We start from the raw sequence: 17,641 nt of genomic DNA, 5'->3' as shown, positions 1-17,641 counted from the left end.
ACACTGACACAGGTCTTCCTGGATTTAGCCATTAAGTTTGTTTTCTGTAAATGGAAAGAATGCTGTTGAAGCTTTAAGTTTCCTGGTAGGAATTCCTACTTTTATATAAAAAGTAATCGTGAAAAATGGTCTGGAAACTCTTAAGATCCCCCTGATTTGTTCACAATAAATTCTTTAATACTAACTTCAGTAATAAGATATAATCTTGAATAGAGGTATACTTTGGTCTCTTAGAATGGCTTTAATCCAAAAGCACATTCTTAAAAGATTTTTGGAAGACTCTGCATGGATCTTTGAGATCTTCATGAAAAATGGGTTGCTCCTAGGTTGTTAAAGAAACAACAGCTCTGAAATAAAAATGCCGGATATAAGCATCTGCTGAATAACTGATTCTAGCTAAGTCACAGGAGTCTTCAGTCACTCTTGGAAACAAGTACAGGAAAATGTATATACCAAAGGGACTGAAGTTTGGACAAATTTTGAGCAAATTTGCTAAACTAATAGCTTTTATGGAAGGACTCCAAACTTGCTTCAACAAGGAAAGGAGTAGGGGCTAATCCCCTTTCTTGTCCCTTGCAGACATAATATGAATGCAGATGTGCAAAGTAGTTAAAGACTAGAAAAAAGTGCCCTGCCTCAGGCTATCTGGAGTCCCTCTCTGTTTTACTTGGAACTGGCAGTTTTCTCAGTATTCTTTACAAACAGAGCAAATTTTGCTGTTTCACCTTGTTAACGGAACATGTGGTGTGAGGTCAGCAACAGTCGCCAGCCTATCTACAACTGTCTGTGCTCACATGATGCTGTAGCTCCAGCATAAACAGGAAATTGGGCAAAGTGACTCTTTTAGTAGGGGACCACAATACCTTTTTTTTTTTTTTGAAAAGTGTTCAACAACACACTGTCAGACCTAATGAAGAAAAGCGGAGTAGCCAGCAGGAGCAGAATAAAAGCTGCAGAAGTTTAGGCTGTAGCACTTTTGCCTGATCATAACAATGAGGTTCAGGAAATGCCCCCATGTTCAGTGTGCTGCTCAGCTGATCTGGGCACACATGGAATAAGGAGCTGTATCCTCCACATCCCCTTTGGGCCAAATCTGGGTGGTTCTTTTTTACATCCTTATTGACTTCACAGCTACACGATGTAAAGACTTTGACCTTTGCACTTAATTTCACTCCTAAAATTCCCTGGAGAAAGGAAGTGTGCAGGAGGCAGGCAGAAAAACAGGGAGGAGGTGCACATGTGTGGGAGGACTTGCCACAGAGAACAGGTCACTTTTGTTGAAAATAAGAATCAACCTTTCTGCACATATGGACAAAGATAGAAAGAAAAATAGGAATAAGTGCAATCTCACAACAGCGGCTATATAGTATCCAGATGAGCTCTGGTTTTAGGCATGTGGAGGGGGGCACTAATTTAATTGCATGCTCCAAGGTATACAGACTCAGAGACCTCCCCTGGGATCTATGTATTGGCTTGAAATCAGTCCTGTGGGAACCACACAGCCTTTGTAGTGGCATTTAAACTCCACTGATGTAAATGGCAAAGCTCCCATTTGCTCTGAGGGGGCCAGGTCCTCCTCTTGACAGGAAGCTTGGAAAAATTCAGATTCCCAAAAATGGAAACATGATATGAAGAAATTATGTGAATAAAGGAAATCTGCCTCTGAACTTATGAGGACCATTTCTACCAACCACATCAGAAGATGAACTCTCTCTTCATGGGTCTAGCCTGGGTTTTGTGGGTTGCACACAGGCTGCCTTCAATTTATTTTTCTACAGCCAAAGAGCAAATATCAGCTGGTGAACTTCAGGCATGGTAAAAGCCTCTGTTAGGGGGAAGGCAGCCTGCCCCCATAGGTCATACTCTGGCCATACCTGGTGAAGGCAGGCACTGTGCAGCAGAAATACCCAGCTCTTACAGTAGCATGGGCAGAATCACAAGCCAGATACCACCCAGCCGGTGGGCTGCTGTGGGAGCAGAGAGTGTCTGGTGCACTGGTAGAGCTGTTGGAATGCAACCAGAAAACAAACAAATTATGGTTTGAAATAAAGTGAAGTTTGGAAAGGTCTGTATTTGTCCCAGAAATGCAGTTTGAGCAATCAAGTCTCTGCAGCCTCCAACTGGAAGCAATGCTGTGTGATTCAGATGCTCAGCCAAAGCCATTCATCACTGGCCAGATTTCCTCAGTGAATATTTACAGAAAACAAACCAGATTATAATCTAAGAGTTATTTGTCAGACCTATTTAGTAAATATTATAATTGTATTTAAGAGTACATCAAGTATGTGGGCAAGGAACAAACCAAAACAGACGGTGGAATGTGCTGGATGAAATCTCTACATTGCATATATGCAAGTACTGGTTTTTTAAAGGGGTATGTTTAGGGGCCCTTGCTTCCTTTAAAGTGGGTTGAATTGAACTTCAACAACCTCAACTGAAGGTGGCTGAAAGTGCTCAATAGCTGGTTTTACATCCATTTGTTAATTTCAAAGTACATTATTAGAAAACCAGCTATGCTATGGAATTTATCATTTCATTGCAGTTCTGCAGTTTTCACCTGTCTTCTCATTAACTAAATTGTGATGCTTAACCTTTAATTATTCTCTAGGCAATGTTACATATCCACACCTGGGTTTACTTCTTTAAAAGCTTCTTTAAAAACTAGGCAGAGCTAGTTTTTAAATATTTTTACTTATTTTTTGTTCTCCTTAGTTTGTGTAAAAGTGGTCATCACTCACATGATTCATAATATACAGCATCCACTGCCTGTCATTTTTTATTTTAAAATATATAAATGTTAGGAAACATAAACAATGCTCCTTGTGCCAGGTTTTCTTTTTCTTGCTTAAGAATTCTCTCTGAGTTGTCAGTATTTTTTCTGTTGCTGCTGGGCCCTGTGTGTCATCCAGGGAAAAAGGGTTTCAGGATGAAGGGTTTGTAGAAATAGCACCCTGTGAGCTCCGTTTTTCTTTACATTTTAGTTGTGTTTCACAAAGTCAGCTGGTTAAAGTCAGCTCAAGTATCCAAGCATTGCTTGTGTAAACTTCCCATGCTTAGGAGATAACTGCATGTTCCTTCACTCCACTATGGGAAGGCAGTGCTGCCTGTGAAATTCTCCAGACCTGAACTTTTTTTCTCAGTGCTCTGCCTACTTCATGCTGGCCCACAGAGCAGAATGCACCAGTGGAGCCGGGAATGAGCAGCAGAGCACAAACCCATGGCTCTGGCAGAGACTTGGGACTGTGCCTGGCTCCTGAGCTGTGCTGCTCATACAATCAGAGAATACCCTGCACTGGAGGGGACCTACAAGGATTATCAAGTCCAGCTCCTGGCCCTGCACAGCACCATCCCCAAGAGTCACACCATGTGCCTGAGAGCATTGTCCAAACTATCAGGCTTGGTGCTGTGACTACCTCCCTAGAGAGCATGTTACAGTGCCCAGCCACCCTCTGGGTGAAGAAGCTTTTCCTGATATCCAACCTAAACCTACCCCAACACAGCTTCATATTGTTTTTTGGTCCTCCTACTGGTCACCGGACAGGAGATCAGTGTCTGCATCTCTTTTTCCCCTCATGAAGAAGCATCCTCATCATCAGCCCTTTTTCTTCTCACCTCCTGAGACAAGTCTTTTGCAGTCCTATTGCAAATCACATGTAGGTTAAGCTTTTTCAGCCCCCTGTTATTACTGCTACTTTTGCCTCTATGTAGATGCATGAATATGGCCAGGGCTGGCATATACTGTATAGCACTGCTATTGGAAAAACTCAGCATGGTAAATAAGGTCTTAAGAGCATATGTAAAGTTTATCTTCATTTCCATGACTTTTCAAACTTCCCTTGCTGAACCAAATGATGAAATCACAACATGTTCAGAAACATTAAATCATTTCCTCAACATCTGAATATATAATGGGCTGCAGAAGGAAAACAATTACTTCTGGCATGCTGCACACTTTAACACTCCAAATTCTGGTATCCCAGCATATTTACAGGCTTGCACTCAGATCACAGCAGCATTAAAACAACTATGGACCATGATTTATTTCATAGGAAATGCCCCAGACTTGCCAAACCCAGCTTTGCCTGGATATTGAGAATTTTAGATCACACAGTGCACATCCAAGCAGTAACTTCAGGATGCCCCAAACCAGCTTCCTACTGCTGGCCTGTGGGCAGCAGATTGGTGCCACTAAGGAATGTGCCTAACCCAGTACTGGGTAGTGTTCTGCTGCCTCTGTGATGTAGAAGGTCCAAATTCATTGTGGCACTAAAAGGATGAGGTGTAATGCAAGGTTTGCCCTGCCTGGCTGTGTACCTTCCTCTGCCTCCCCACTGCCTGCTTTATCCTCTGTGAGTACCTGAACTTCCCCATTCCAGCCATGGGGAAAGGGAAGGGAAGGAGTCAGGCTGCTCCTCACCAGCTGGCCGTGGTCCTTCCTGTGCTAAGAAAGGCTAGCTTCCACATGAAATCCTGGGAGGGCTGCTGATGCCAGGGAAAGCAACGGGGTCTCCCCAAACAGAAAGGAGAGAAAGAGTGAAAAATAAAAGTGCTCATTTCTGCAGAACCCCATGAATCTCACACACAGAAGGGTTAATTGCTACAAGCTGATGAAGATGCAGCTTGCAAGAGGACAGGCCAGCTTTCCTGAGCAGTTCTCTTCTCTTTGGGGTTATGTTCAGCCAGTTGACAGGGAATGGTAATGCAGATCTTTTTTGCAAGTAGAGCAGAAGTAAAACTCACTGCCAAACTCCACGAACAGTGGAACAATTTGGGACTAAAGACAGATTTCAGAAATAAAATTTCAGCTTGATATACTGGGAACAACATACAATTAATGTGCTCAGCAATGTCTTAAATATCAGCAATGTGGGAGAAGGGTAATAGCTCCCTTTCTATCATTTTTCAACCTCTCTCAGCACACAAATCTATGAAACACCAAAATCCAGATTCTTAGTAATGTAAACTGGTAAACATGGTTGAAGGCAGTGGTGTTGGGCAGCCCATCTGGATCTATGTCTTTTTCAAACAGTAAAGCTATTAGAAGAGTATGTGCTTGTGGGATGGTGAAATAGGATCAATGTTACTGTTACAAAAGTAAGGACAATGAGCCAGTGGGGTTTTTCCACCGGCATTTGCTAAACTACAGTATTTATTTCTGCTTTTCTGCAACTTCTCTATGTCTTCTCCCTTCCTTATCCCTCTTTTTTTTTGTGTGCTTTACACACTCTTGAGCTACACCCAGAAAATGAGGTCACCAGGGAGCAGTAAGGATGTGGATGCAGACTGTGACTGCATCATTTGCTCTGTGCATGCTGCTGGCTGCCTTCTCTCAGAGATTCCTGGAAGGAGCCAGAGAAAGGACTAGGAAAGAGGAGAAGGCATTGAGACTGGACTGTTTCTGTGTGATGATGTGCCACTGCCTCTGCTCCTGGCACTGGGGAAAAAGACAGATGAAGGGATGTGCTTCAGGGAGAGGTGCCTTCTTGTGCCCTCCTGGTGTCTGTGGCTAAAGAATGAGAGATCCTTCACACCCAGGCTACTGTGTCCCATGAACATGTGGCTGTAAGAGTCTATCATACCTCCACTCAGCCACCCTCTCCTATGCCAAGGCTGCAAGCAAATGGGGAATATGAAGAGCTGCACGAGCTCCTTGGCCATCCCCTTTCCTGCCCATTCCCCTGTCTCACCTTAGTGTGACCTGTGCTCTTCCAGCCCCTCCCAGCCGGTCATTGCAGGTCAGTGCCACCATCTTTGTGCATGGTCACAACACACCTTCTGTCCTGAGGGAAATATCTATATGATTGCTCCCTCTGTGTCCTGATGTCTGGGGAGCACCTGAAGCAAATCTGGGGCACCTGAATCCAGCCCTAGTGAAGCTGCAGTGAGAGCTGCCCAGTATGATGCAATCCCAACCAGCTGGTGAAGCCATGCTGCTATGTTGGGATGAAAGGCCGCCATGTGACCTTGGTAATGACCAAGGTGTGTTCTACTTTCCTCTGATGGGAAGAGTTGGTCAATTGGCTTTAAAACCATACCTCAGCCAGTCCAAATCCTAGAAATCTTCAAAGCCAATAGTGTACAGTCATCTGCATAGTCTGCAGTGCTTGCATATACTTCTGAAGGAAGCAAATGTAAGTGTGGCTGATGCTAATACTTGAACTGTTTGAATGCTGTCAACTTGAATTGCAAAGCAGGAGTTGAAGTGAAATTCCAGCTGTCTTGGAGTTCCTCTGCTGAATTTTGAAATAATTTTCAGTTTTGAAGTGGGTTTTATTGCTTCTAATCCTATAGGAAAGATTAACAAAGACAGAGAAACTAGCAGCAGAAATGCCAAGACAGCGTTACACACTAAGATCTGCTCCAACCAAAATGCAGACATATAAGAATTCAGAACTCTCCACAGATATGACCATTTCCTGATTAGCTTCATGTGGAAGCAGAGTTGATCCACAGGGCTCTCCCATGTTGAGGACACTGCACTCCTTCCCCAGTCACTGTTGAGTTCTCCTCTTCCTCTCACCAGTGATGCCCCAGCCACAGAAGGGTTAAATAACTGAAGGTTTTCGCCAAATGATGTGTTTTCAGCTTGTTTCAAAGAGTGCAAATCCTGGACAGTCAGTGCTTTCACATTGGCTAAGAAAGCCCTGCTCAGCGCGTTTATCTTAGGGAGGGTGTGGAGACAGACACATTCACAACAAAAAAGCCGTATGCAACATCCTCGGCTCTGCACCAAAGCTAAAGTGCTCAGCCTATTAGAGAAAAACAAAGCAGACTTTCCCTGTGGCTACCTTCAGTTGAAATGTGCTGCTTGGGAGCCATGCAGATTATTCTTTCCATAACAGGTCTCAAATCCACCTCTGTTTTAGCAAGAAATGTTTTGCTCTCTGGCTCTGCCATTTAGGCCCTTGCCTGATGTTATTCTAGGAGTGACAGCATGTGGGTATCAACAGGCCTGTTGGTGCTTGTAGGTAGTGATGGAAGAAGGGATGCAGGCTTTGTTTAGAAAGGTCATTTAAAGGGTGTTTATGTTCTAGGAACAAAGCAAGACTACAGAATAATAAGCGTTTTCAAAGGCAGAGTTAAAGTAAGAGCTAAAAAGAGCTAAAAAGGAAGAGTAGGGGAGCCCCAAATGGGCAAGAAAACTGGAAAGACAGGAATGGGAGGAGCAGGAAAGCTGAAGGAAGGACAAATTAAAATATAACTGTGGGGACCATGCAGAGAAAGGACTGGGCACTGCAGCTCTGTGGGGAGGACATCACAAAGAAGCAGCTTCATCCCCAGCAGCTCACACACAGCACAACCTACAGAAGGCTGATAGCAAACCCCTGGTCCCAGCATGAAGAAGGTACAGATCCTCCAGCGAGGGCTTCTCAAAATTAGACCTAGTTTTTACTAGGGCTGGAGTAGCCCCATCACATTCTGAATCATTGGCTGGCCGTTGTATGCATTGTTATGAGGTATCTCCATTGCTAAAGCCAAGCAGAAAAGCCAGCAAAGCAACAGGAGGGAGGAGGCAGTAACTGAAATCCTATGAGAACAGTGAGGAATGATGATAGATAATGCCTAACATCCCTGCTTCCGTTGCAGGAGCTGCCAATGCAATGGCACAATATCCAAAGCATGATGTGATGGGCATGGCTCACCACGGCAGCCGGAGAGATGGCACCTCTGGCTGCTACTAAAGAATTGCAGAGAGCCCTAGAAACCTCCTGTTTTGCTGGTACACTGCAAGCAGAGGGCAAGAGCTAATCAGGACTTGTGCTAATTAAGCTGCCTACTGCTGGGAGAGGACGGGAATGTGGCTGGATGCCAACAGTAATATGGTAGGCGGGACCAGAGGGCTCCACTGACTCTCAGGGAAAGTCTGCTTTGGTAACCTGGACCTTATGCATTCTTTCTTCCCTCTCCTGGGGCTGCTTGTGGAATGACACCGCCTGTGAAGCCCTTTGGGGGCCCCACACACCTGCTGGAGGCATATGGGCAGGAGCCACTGGTCTTGGCAGGAGGGCAGAGCTGTGCTGGGAGGTAGCCGCTGGACTCCCATCCCCTCTGCTCAGCCCTGCTATGGCTGGGACGGCTGAGGCTGGTGCTGCTGGCAGAGCTACAGCCTCGTGTTTTTTGACCTTTTACTATTCTAGAGATAGAAACGGGATTTGTCTGAGGCTTGGAATAACTTCCTGTGATTGTGCTGGAGAGGGCTAGTCTGGCTTGCTAGATAGCTGTCTGACAGGCTGAACTGAAGACAGATTTAAAGGAGCCCAAAGACATAGCTGTGCCTTAGAGAAAAATAAGCTGAGAGCACTATACACTGTCCCCAGTAAGACAACTGGGCCAAGGCTGTTTCTTGGTTAGGGCATTAGCCATTACTAGAGAGCCACAAACAACACTAAAGCAAATGGTGTCTGTGTTTTGATAGTGATTCTTCAGATGGTAACTTATACATCCTCTCTGGATCAGTGACATATGTGTGTCTGCATGTGTGGGAAAGTAAGTAATGGTCTGAAAACTGACCCTTTGGGATGATGAGAGCAAGCAATAGTTGTGCAAGCCTCCCCCCTTCTCCACCATTCCTCTATCTCTGCTGCCAGAACACGCAGTAACACTGGTCAGGCACCAAGGCTGAGGTGAGGGCTGCTCTCTTTTCCTGCATCTTTTGATGCCCTTCTGCATCTCTTTTGTTTCATCTTAAAGTGACTTCTAGAAGCCTTTACAGGTGACATCTAACCAGGTTAGAGGTTTTCAGCACAACATTCAATAGATATATTGGGAAGTCCCAAAGAATTAAGGAAATGTACTTCAAACAAAGCCTTTTCTAAGCAAGCTTTTAGTTGTTTCTTGTATTTTACTCATTATTACTCAAAATCACTATGTACAAGAAGTGTGCTAGTGTATTCCTGTGTGACTCACTCACAGCCTGGATGCCTCTGACTCTCTTGAAGTTTGGAGTAGGAATGATCTTGGCCCTTTACTGATATTGCTTTGAACAACTGAATATAGAGCACCTGGTGGGCAGGATCCTTGACTGAAAATGGTAATTTTGTACTCTTCTGGCCAACAGCAGTGTCAGCTGGAGATCCCCTGGCATATACCAAGGAATACTCAGGCTGTATCCAGCCCAGCCCAACTATAAGCCCCCTCTCCTCCTGGACTGGTTCTCTTCAGGCACTTGCTGGATGTGTCAGCCCTCCCTACTTGGCACTGCATGGACAGGACAGGGAAAACAACTCTCCCCACCTCTGCCGCAGGTGGCTGGATCTGTGCTGTTCCGGAGCATGAGTGTGTTTCATACTGGGTAAAAAATAAAAATTTGGATCTTCCTGCCCAGTGAAAGCAGAGCTGTCCCAAAGCCAAGTCTCACTTCTGTTGCAAGCAAGTCCTAACACACAAGTTCAACATACTTAACACTTCTGTGCAAAGACACCATTCAGAGGTTTTCAGCCTCAGGGAAATTCAGGGTGTTAGTGATACGTATCAGCAAATATGATTTATAATGTATATACAGTAAGAGGGTAACACTCGAGCCTTTGAGCCTCAGTGCACGGTAGGTCTCTTAGGCAGTAGAAGGAAGCACTGCTGGACTGCACTGTTTATCCATTTGCATCAAGTTCTGGCTCCAACATATATTTCACTTACTGATTTCTAAATAGGAAGTGTCAAACAAACTGGACTTTTGAGTAAGTTTTTATTTTAAAAAATCTTCAACCCAAACAGTGAAAAATGAATGAAGAAAACCCACCTAGTTTATTTGTAGGTAATTTAATATAATTCATTAATTTTAAATCCTTTTAAAAAGTGTTTAAATGCTTTTCTTGTATCTTTCCAATTCTATTCAAATGCAACTTGTTTCAAAACACATAAAATAATCCTTGCTGGGGGAAACAAGCTTTTCACAGCAATACCTCTTTAACATAAAAATTGTAATATAAAGAACATGAATATTTGTATATTAGGCTACACCAATGCTTTCACATTTATGGATGGAGATAAAATATGCCTGATGGCAGAAATAAGCACTACATTTATCCTAAAAACTCCACTTCATGGTACATCATTGCACATCAGCTAATGAAAGTGTATTTCAAGGAAATAAATGGAAATGCACCTGTGGCAAAAAAGTGAGACTAAGGAATTACAATTTAATTCAAAGATTTATACCTTTTCATCTAAGTTATTATAAAAAACTGTGCTAACACTACTCTATGTGAATTAATGCTCTTTATAGGGAAATTTCCTCAGGTTGACTGGACTAGACTGGAGAATTATTATGAGGGGGAGCTGTTGAAATGAAAAATAAAACTACTAGTGCTCCCACTGAACAAAACTTGCAGCCTGTGATCAATGGTGTTGCAGGCAATGCTCTTTTTCTACCCTCAATCATGTATGTCAAAAACACAGTGGTGGCCTGTCACATTTTTAATTTGTTAACTCACAGATTAAAAGGTATCTGAGGGCTAAGTAATTAATCTTTCTCACCAAACCTTATTTTCAACAATTGAACTCAGTTATTTTACTTGTGGTACAGCAGGCAGCTACTACTTGTTTTCACAAGGACTCTGAGAATAATGCACATTAATAGAGTCTTTGGAGCTTCTCATGCACATGGGTTTTCCCTGGGCTCTTAGTGTTTACAGACACTGAGCTGATGGCTACAGCCACAATTCAGACACAGCTAGTTTCATCTAAGAACAAACATGCAAATATGCATGATACCACTTTATCATTAAAAAGACCAGGTCATATATACAGTTGTTCACACTTTGATGAGCACATGTGAAGTAGGTCAGCACTGTCGGTGTCTTCCAGGCATAACCTAATGGGTGTGTAGGTGTGAGAGCAGTCTTACCATAATGTAAACAACAAAAAATCCCTCAAATAAACAACACCACAAAAAGATGTAAAACACTGCAGCTCAGCTCCCTGTAAGGTTAGGCTTTTCTCTACTACACCAGGAAAACAAAACCCAGAAGAGAATGCCTGTTACTCAGACTTGTTCAGACTGCACATATTTTTCCTTACAGTTTCACAACCCATCACAAAGCATCCCAGTGTTTTTCCATCCACTGCTCTTGGGCCACTGACAGCAATCCTGATACTGTGCACTGCAGCACAAACCCAGGTAAGTATCCCACACCATGGCCCTGTGTGGTTCTTCTACATCGAGAGGCTCTCTCACAGTAACAAACAAATTTCACATCAGCAAAGATGTTACATCATCCTGAACGTCTGTGTACATTCTCATGAAATTTCTGGAATCCTTTGCAAAAAGCATATTGGCTACAAAGCCAAGAACTTCCTGCCCCATTTTTGAAGGTAGATGTCTTCTAACACTTCACCAACCCCTTGCTTTCATTGTCTGACCCAGTTCCAAGAGCAAGAAGCTGTGCTGCTGTATGGTCACCTGACAACCAAATTCCACACAATCTGCTCTGCCTGCAGAGAAGGGATGGTAGCAGGAGCTGTAAGCAGAAGCGTGAAGTTCACAGTCGCTGGTTTTGCTAACTGAATCTCATAAAAAGTGATGTGAGATAAAGGTTGTTTGAGTACAGAGCAAACAAACACTCAACATAGATCCTGAGACTCCAGCAGCTTAGCAGTTAGAAGAGTCCCTATCTCTCACATCCAGAAGATAACTTCTGAAATTCAGACTGACAGAATCTCTCCTGTCAAAGGCTGTTTCCTGAGGGTACCAATAAAAAGTCCAATCATTTGTGACCAAATAATTTGCCCTTCAAGTTTAGGTTCCAGTTCCAGAAAGTGCTTAAGCATATGCTTCACAGCAAGCTCAGGAATAGTCTTTGACCTCATTTAAACTAAAACTTAAGGAACTGAGCCTGCTTATTTTTTTTGCCAATGTCCAAGTTTTTCCTGCCATTTTCACTGCCCAAAAAATGATCAACTCCTGGCATGATTAAAGGAGAATCTTGACTCCAATAAGTGAAGTGCTCCTATTTAAGAATCTTCTCACTTCAGAGGAGGGAAGATTTTCTTTCAGAAAAATGGTATTTCACAGTATGTATTTAACATATACACATTTTGTATGGTATGAAACTGAAGGGACACTTCCTCTTCTAAAGCAAAAGCCATGCATCAAGAGACAAGCAAGCACTATGCAGGAACATGTACATGAGAGGGACACGGAAATCTTCTTGGGTATTGAATGTTTGACATATAATCATTTTGATTTGCAAATGGGCCAAACAAAACCAGCAGCACAATTAACCTTTCTCTGTCTTGAGAAAGGGGGCTTGTCCTTGGGGCTGCATGGAAAGCCCTTGTCTTGTCTTGGGGCTGCATGGAAAGAAGTCTTCCAGCAGAGAGAGTGAGGCAGGGTTTACTTCTACTAGCCATGCAATGATCCCTTAAGTATTTGGGAATGGTGGAGTCACCATGCCTGGAGGTATTTGAAAGACATGTAAATGTGGTACTTGGAGACATGGTTTAGTGGTTTGGCAGTGCTAGGTTAATTGGTTGGACTACATGATTTTGAAGGTTTTTATCCAACCTAAATGATTCTGTGATTTTGTGATAAGGGATCGTGTCCTATGGGAGCTCAAACTGTGTAGATGGAAGAGCTGTTTGTGCTCTAAGTAAGGAAGTTTAAATTTGACCTGCAATGAGTGTATAAGGCTGCAGAGAGGAAGGGCTTTCTCTACTGCTGCACTCAGAGCAATCTCTCTTTTGTCTAAAGGCCACTGTGGCTGTGACTCACACACAGCCATCAGACTATTAACACTTTTATTCCAACTAGTTATTTCTGGCTTTCAGCAGTCAAAATACCTAAATGCTTAGAGTGCTTCCAGGGTAACTATAGTAATTACAAAAACAAACAACAGCAATTCGACCCATGGGTCAGCTGAAGCCAAACTCTGAATCACACACTTATTTTTTACTTATAGTTATGAAAAGGAATTTAAGCTGGACAACAAGGCAGTTAATTTCCTAGCCACCTCAGGGATGCTCAGCCAGACAAGCTCAGGACAGATGCTGTGACTGCTCACCCCCTCCATGGGAGATGCAGAGAGGTGGGTGCTGCACAGCTACCCTGAGCAACAGGCAGCCCCCAAACAGAACTTCATCAGACACACTTTGTAAATCCACTGGAAGCTGATGGACTGTATGAATGATCTTTCTTCTGGGTATTCATAATCCATATGTTTCAGAGAGCTCTGAAGGTCAGAGCTCTCAAGTTAGGAGAAAGACCATTCAAGCTCTAGGCCTCCTTTATACTTTCATTTCTTCCTATTCCTGCAACAGTGGTCACTTTCAGTGCAACAGTTTACTCTCAGCTGTGTCAGTAATTAGCAGCTTCACGCTGGAAGGTGTAGAGCCTTCTAGAAGAAGCCATAATGTAGTCAAATTTATTACCTTGCATCTCAAAAATGTCACATTTTATTTTTAACCAAAGTACATTTACTTATGTAAGGCTGCATTGTGAACCCACAATGGGTTCTTCAAATCCTCTCCCTCTCTAAAAGAAGTCAAAATTTACTGTCTATTTTGATTATTTAAGATATTGTAAAGACATATGGCTCAGTAGCTTAATACTTTTCAAGTACATAACCCAGAAGCTAAAGTGCAATTTGACAAACCAGATCAATCACAAATAATGAGCAAATATATTATAGCAGATAATATATATTTTAAAAATAGATAATAGTCATTGATACTTCAGTTGTGCTTCTATTCGTTTTCTCTAAAATCAATTTTGCCAAACTAGAGAGCCATGAGGTGTGTATTATCAATAAAAAAAAAAGATCAGAATACAATGGTGCGAGATCTTTACGATTCACTAGTAAACCATGAGAAACAAACCATCAGTCTAGAAGCATCAAACCTTCCAGCAGAACAAGATGCAATAAAATGTGTAACAGGGGCAGCCAAGCTATATCGCAGACAGCTCCCAATTCTCTAAAGCCATGTGCCTCATCTTAACTGAAGAAGACCTAAATTAAATCCAAAATCTCAAGGTTGGAAAAAAACCCTAATACACTAAAGAGGAAAAGGAAAAATATAGTTACATTTTTGTTTCTTCTTCTGGCTTTCATTAAAACACCAGTGCAAAATACTGTCTACACACATGAAGCCAGAGTTGCACAGAGGAGAGAAATTCTGTACTGTGTAGACTGAGCTAATTCTTGCATATGATACCCCAAAAGAGTGGCCCCGAATGAGAGATTTTCTTTTAAGGTATTGCCCTTGTTGCCTGGGTGCTGTTCACAGCAACAGTACAGGGAACAGGACATAGAAAGGACGTTGCAAAACCATGGGTGCTGTCAGGAGCATTCAGGGATGGGAGCCATGGAACGTTTACAGCTTTCTACTGTGGATTAACTGACATTATGAATAACAAAACTTGAATTCTATAGGAAAAGACAAGGTTTGCCCGTGTGCCATTCCCCATGTCCTCGCTGATTTCCAGGGGAGGAATACTGCGGATTTCCCTCCAATAGTTTCTTGGAGAGAAAACCAAGCTAGTAAAATCCCTTCCCCCGATCCCTCCTAACCCAACGATGCAGAATATTGTTGAGTAAAAATGGAGTCATACTCACAGGCAGCAGATATAAAAGAAACTTCTGAAAGCAGTGGTTGTACACAGAAAGCAGTAACTGCTTTCCTTTTTTTTAGACTTCATGCTTATTTGTTTAAACCACTAAGAGACATTTACATGTTACCCTTTTCTAGTCAGACATGAAAAAAATAACATAGAAATAAATGCAAGAACAAGTAACACCTCCTTCTAACTTTGAAGTTTAATTGTAACTAATGAAACACTTCAGCAAAGATCCATCATTTGATTTTATGTTTTTAAAGAAGCAAAGATTATGATCAAAAATTACTTCAGTAAGAGGTAGAAAGAAACAACAGAACCCCGACAATTATCGTTGCTTATTTTAAACCTCATCCCACACTTGACACAAATTTAGAACTGAATGCGGAATTACTCCTACTCTTCTCCTTCACTTATGACTCTTTCTTACCATGTTTTTCAGCAAAGGAGATTGTAAATGTTCCTTATGAGGGTCCAGTGCAACAAGCAACACCTACGGTGTGTGTTGCAGGCAGTAGCCCCACCAGGTTGCTGCTGATGTGGTAACTAGCAGTTAAAACTAATTGCTAGATTTAAATTAATCCTGCTGGGAGGTAAAATACCTCCTGGTCAGGACAAAGATCTGTGTTACACTAACAGTGATGCTAAACAAGCCAGACATGAGTGGATTCTCAATACTAACATTACAGAGATACATCCACAGAGTTAAGAGTGGCTGAAGTGCAGATATGTCCATTCAGAGGGCACTGGCCCAGAGCTGGTGGTTTTAGAAGGCGGAGAGACATGGCAAAAGACAAAAATGTGAACTTGTGAGTACTTGATTGATTTAGTCCTTCTGCAAGATAGAAAAGCCTTTTCTCAGCAGAAAATACATTTTTTTATTACTTTACAATGTCCAGGAAGAATCATATTGTGATGCTGTCTTGATGTTTGTGTTAAAAGTCATTGCTGAATCCCAGGCATATGCCAAGGGAAGTTCCTCTTCCATTCATAAAGACGCTGATTTAGAGGGAAGACCACAGAGAGAGAAAACAGTATCACACAGGAAAATTAAGAAAGACATCCTGGCCTTAGAGAAACAAGGGGAAAAATTTCTTTTCTGGCTTCAGCAGGTTACAAGAATAATCAGACACAAAGCCACGTGTCCTGTGCATGGTAAAGATAAGCAATGCAATGTGATGTCTCAAACCAGGGAAGTTTGTTGAAAAGCAATCTAACCTCAGAGAGCTGACGGGTTGACTAAGATATAGAGGAATACTGAAAAAGCTTCCAAAGAAGGCAAGGAAGATTTTGATGACACTACTTCTTGCACAGCAAACCATATTTTCTTGGGAAATTTCAAAGATTATGACAGAAAAATTTTAGACAGTGGCCACTTTCTGATTTCACACTCAACACTGTCTGAAATTGGTGGTTTCTGATGGGTATGGTCTGTGCTAAGTACAACCCAAAGAATTTTGCTCTGACTTTGGCCATCCCTGTGGTGCTGCCATAGCTATTTTTGTGTGCAATCAGAGCAGAAGTTGGACAGATGAAGACTTGAGGAGAAACACAAAGTATTACTTTTGCCAGGCAGCTCCAAAACTTAAAGTCTTTGCTCAGCTGGGTTCCAGGAGATTTTCAAGAAAAATCAACTGTACTGGCTTTTATGGAATCCCAATGTGCTTCTTGTTTCAGATGAAACAGTGCTAGTGCCATTATTTAATGTTCATTTATTATTTAATGAAAGACTATGTGATGCTGATTTTCTTCCACCCTCTCAGCATGTATACTCAGACTATCTTTGATACTCCTACTACCTTTTTATTGTGGATCAAACCACCATCAAAGAACCCATATAGGAAACAAAATTAATTTAGATGCTTAAGTAACTTATACAATCTAGCCTGGGAGCAATGGGATGTTTGTACCTGTATTACTCAAAAGGACATCTCTAAATCAATAATGCAGCAGAGTCATGATGCAACACTCTTTTGAACACTTCATCCTGCTTTGCAAAAGTAATAATTTGCATTATCCTTTTCACTTCTGGAAAAAAGTTTGAACTGTTTTCCAATAATTTATTCATGCAGTGTAATTAAGCACGGAATCTGACCCAACTTAGCAGAGCATGATTTCCAGCTCTGTGGTTTTTTTCTCTGAGACTATTTGCTTACCAGTTATTAACACAACCATCTCCTGCTTTGAAATCTGGTACAGAAAAGGGTTTCCAATTAGTTTCCTTAAACTTAAAGGGAACTTTATTTTAGAACTCAGCTGAATGGAAGACTTCCATAAATCAGGTAATAAAATAATTTGCAAGTTTTTCTTCTTGCTTGTTCACCAGGTTGGACATTATTGGTTTCTGTCTAAAATGCCCTGGCCAGCATTTCTTTTCAGTCCCTGAAGTATTTTTTGATGTTGTTTTTTAATACACCCTGTGCCTAAAGGGACAAATGCTTGGAAGTGTTTACATTTTTCACTTGTTTCTTGGAAATCATGATCCGTAGATAAAAAGAATACTTCTGGCAACAGTAATTTGGCACTTAAAGCTTCTAGTCTTACTGATTGTTTGAATTTATTTTTTAAACCCATCACAGATATGGTCCATCCATATTTTATTCTGTGACTTCCTTATTACTTAAAATAAATTGAGAATGATGGTGCTTTGTAATATTATTGCATTGCTACTGTCATGAGATTATAATATATTTAATTTAAACAATGATTTCTTGAAAAAAATGAAAATGGAATTTTAAACCTATCTAGGAATTTGACTAGTCATCTCTCAATAAATCCAAAATAAAAATTTTAAATATTACATAGGATATTTCTGTATATCTCCTTGAATGTTAATATTGATCCTGTAACCTCAGTCTCCTGTCCATGAAATGGTTTATTTCATTTTCTATGAAAATTAGGCAGAATAATCCAATGGTCTTGGATCCAACAAGGTTAGGACTTTGTGTTTGTTTAATCCAAGGCTCCTTCTCCCAGGTTGATTTTGTGTTTGTTCCTATTTGACAATTAAAAGGAAAACTAAAGCTTTTCTTGGGTACAAAATCATGTGCAAAATCAGAGCCATAATGTACAACTAAAACTGAAAATGAATGA

General features: G+C 41.6%; 1 protein-coding gene across 8 annotated transcripts in view; it reads right to left on the bottom strand.

Annotated features, from left to right (window-relative positions):
- Positions 1 to 17,641, bottom strand: part of GAB3 (GRB2 associated binding protein 3) — an 87,621-nt gene that overhangs the window by 53,632 nt on the left and 16,348 nt on the right. The gene's annotated exons all lie outside the window — the stretch shown is intronic.

This window comes from Parus major, chromosome 4A (assembly GCF_001522545.3).
Source record: "Parus major isolate Abel chromosome 4A, Parus_major1.1, whole genome shotgun sequence".
Classification (NCBI taxonomy): Eukaryota; Metazoa; Chordata; class Aves; order Passeriformes; family Paridae; genus Parus; species Parus major.
Note: the sequence above shows the minus strand (reverse complement) of the source record. Positions and strands in the feature narration are given on the sequence as shown.